The following is a 233-nucleotide window of genomic DNA, read 5'->3' as shown; positions in this document are numbered from 1 at the left end:
ATGGTCAACAAACCTCATTTATAGGAAATTATACCATGTCAATTTTCTTTTGAATTACTTAAAATAACAAAATTTCAAATCAATGACAAATATTGAAAAAAATGTGTCAATAGTGATGAAAAAAGGGACAAAAAAGTAAGAAGAAGTTAAAAACGTCGCTGAGAAACTTCAACAAAAGTGTTGATTTTGACGGGAATACAACACGAGGGTTAAGAGGAAGTTACAGTAAACAT

At 29.2% G+C, this 233-nt stretch overlaps 2 protein-coding genes across 7 annotated transcripts in view; one reads left to right on the top strand and one right to left on the bottom strand.

Moving 5' to 3' along the window:
• The window catches only part of LOC116686444 (oocyte zinc finger protein XlCOF7.1-like), a 588898-nt gene that overhangs the window by 191463 nt on the left and 397202 nt on the right, over nt 1–233 (bottom strand). The window lies entirely within an intron of this gene.
• LOC116686450 (gastrula zinc finger protein XlCGF57.1-like) overlaps nt 1–233 on the top strand; it is a 13272-nt gene that overhangs the window by 7687 nt on the left and 5352 nt on the right. The window lies entirely within an intron of this gene.

This window comes from Etheostoma spectabile, unplaced genomic scaffold (genome assembly GCF_008692095.1).
Source record: "Etheostoma spectabile isolate EspeVRDwgs_2016 unplaced genomic scaffold, UIUC_Espe_1.0 scaffold378, whole genome shotgun sequence".
NCBI lineage: Eukaryota > Metazoa > Chordata > Actinopteri > Perciformes > Percidae > Etheostoma > Etheostoma spectabile.
This window is presented reverse-complemented; position numbering and strand designations above follow the sequence as displayed.